Source organism: Mustela lutreola, chromosome 3, assembly GCF_030435805.1.
Source record: "Mustela lutreola isolate mMusLut2 chromosome 3, mMusLut2.pri, whole genome shotgun sequence".
In the NCBI taxonomy this organism is placed as follows: domain Eukaryota; kingdom Metazoa; phylum Chordata; class Mammalia; order Carnivora; family Mustelidae; genus Mustela; species Mustela lutreola.
The window spans coordinates 77070046-77072943 of NC_081292.1; positions in this window are offsets into that span (position 1 = coordinate 77070046).

Here is a 2898-nt window from a genome sequence, read left to right on the forward strand (position 1 = left end):
TGCATGTGAAGGACCCTGGAGATTAGTGTGTTTGGGGAGTCTTGGCAGCCCCCAAGTTGTTCCCGTGCCTACCAACCTTCCCAGCAAGAACCCCTGAAGTTCCAGGTTGCCCACGGCTGCCCTATCTGTCTCTTGGGTTACAGAGGTAAGCACCAGTGATAAATGGTATTGAAGGAATATTATGGTGTCCCTGGGGAGGTTTGCTTTCTAGTAACTCGGTGTTACCCTGGAAAAGCGATATGCCTTTCCAGAGCCTTCCTGTAACCAGCCCCCACCTCTGCCCCCAGTAGGAGGAAGAGGTTGAGGTGGAGGACCAGGAACCATTTTTTCAGCTTAGCAAAGTAAGAATGTTAACTCTGCGGTCTCTGCCTTGACTGTCTTCTGTGTGATCTGGAACTTTTAGCTTAACCCCTCTGAGCCTCAGTTCTGTCATCAGTAAAATGGGAATAATGATTTCTACCTCACAGTGTTATTGTGAGGATTAAATGAATCTTGCCAGTCCGGTGTTTTCTATCTCAACAGTCACTTAAATTGCTCAAGTCAGAGGCTGGGGACTCACCCTTAACTCTTTCCTCTTTGGCACAAATCCCATTCCTCATCCTGTCCCTACCTGTCTCAGTGAGAGTCCCTTCTCTCTAACCTCAGGACTACTCCTGCTTCTCCCCCCTACTCATTGACTACTTTGCAGTCAGAGCGGTCTTTCAAAAATGCAATTTTGAATATGCATTTTTATAATATTTTAGTGAGTGCTCACTTCTCTTGAAATGGAGCTGGAGACTGCAGGACGTCATACCCTCTGAGGCCTCATGTCTCCTAGTCCCACCCTGATCTCTCTGCTCTGGTCGGACTAAGGATCTCTGAATTCTTGTACCTCCTATGACCCCTCTGCTGAGGTCATCTGATTGACCTTCTTGTCTTCCTCCTCTTTTGGCACCTCCCCTTGCATGGAGCATCTCCTCTTGGAAGAGTTCAATTAGCCCCAGATATGGTCCCTCTGGACACATGTCACATGTATCAGAGCTGCCTGTTTAGTGGTCCACATACCCCACTGAGCAGTGAGCACTGTAAAGTCAGGGCTGGTGTCAGACACAACGATCTCCAGCACCTGTGGTGCCCATAGGATAGAATGGTACTTTGTAAATATTTGGCTTAACATAAATATGAAATGCCACGGGATGGTGCAGAGAGTAGGTGCTAAATAAATGGTAGTGGTAATTCTTTATTACCCGAACTCTAATGTCCTGGGATCAGAGAAACCTAATTGCATAGCTGACATCTGGGTGGGATTGATCTTACTTCTATGAGCCTCCAGATTGATCTTACCTCTATGAGCCTCCAGATTTGCCCCACCAGGGCAAAGAATTCCCACTTACAACTGGAGACATGCCAATGGTGTGCTGATGATTGGATGTGGAGGTCTGTCCCGACAGTAACCCCCTGTGGCTTACACTGTGCCCCTGGGCACCTGTTGGGCGATGTGATGCTCTCTCTGGTGTGCCTGCTCCTTCATGTGCCCTGTGTTTTTCTTCTCTAATTGTCAACCCATGATTTGTGCCCAAGAACCTTTCCTGATTTCCAAGCTAGGCATGATTTTCTCCATGCCCAGAGCACCTATCCTTGCAATGCATTTTTATATTGGCAAGCTACAGCAAAGACAATTGGTGGGTACTGAAGTCCTGCTAGTCTCTCCATGCAGTCATGAACATTCTGTGTCACATATGGTTTGCATGTAATCCCAACAGCAACTTTTGAAGAGGATACCTTGTTTTCTGCCCTTTACAGATGGGAAAACTGAGGCTTGGACACTTGCTCAGACATAGAAGAGCCCTGGGTCTGTCTTGAGCTAAGTTCCATGAGTTTCAGCTCTTCCGTAAGACAAGGTTGTTTATCGTCTTCCTTCCGAGTAATAGGCATAGTTTTATTTTATTTTTTTTTCTGTTTATTTTTTTTCTGTTCAAATAATTGAAAATTATTTAATGCAGTTGAATTCCTTTTCCTCCTTTAATTAATTAATTTTTTAAAGACCTTCTCTCCCTTTTAAATGGCTCCTGGATGTTAAGTCTTTATTAGAAGAAGTCTTTTCCCCTTTGGGATAATGAAACAGTTTCCTAGGGTTTCCTCTGGCTCTCTTATAACTGTTTCATTTTTTTAAGGGTTGAAATCTTTCAGACATCTGGAATTTATTTTGGTATAAAGAGGGAATTAGAGCTCTAACTTATTTTTTCCCCAATAGCTACTTTTGATGCAGATGTCCATCTTGTCCCCACTAATATGCAAAGCCACCCTCGTTCCTAACTAAAGGATTATCTGTAAATGGATTTATTTCTGGATTCTCTCTTCCCTTCCAGTCTCCTATCTATCCATGCAACATTACTACACTGTTAATATTTATAGCTTTGTAACATATGTAACTCTTTGGAGGGCTAGATGGCCCTATTCTTGTTTTTAGAAGAATTTTCCTCACAATTTTTGCCTGTTTCTTCTGTAGTTCTTCCTTTTTTGGGGTCATTTTAAAGAGGTTTTATTTATTTATTTGAGAGAGAGATGAAGAGAGAGACACACTCACAGAGGAAGAGGCAGAGGGAGAAGGAGAAGCAGACTCCCCACTGAGCAGGGACCCCAATGCTGGGCTCCATCCTAGGACCCCAGGAACGTGACCTGAGCTGAAGGCAGATGTTTAAGTGACTGAGCCACCCAAGCGCCTCTCTGTAGTTCCTCCTTAGAACTTAACTCTACACAAATGATGCATGCATGTACACATTAAGCACACTGATGGCTTTGCTTTGGGTTTCTGGATACCCATGTGCTGCCTTTAAGCTGTAATCTGCTTGCAGGTAGAAGAGATGCTGTGTCTGCTCTTTCTGGTGTGGAATTCAGGGCAGTTAACCAAGGAACGGG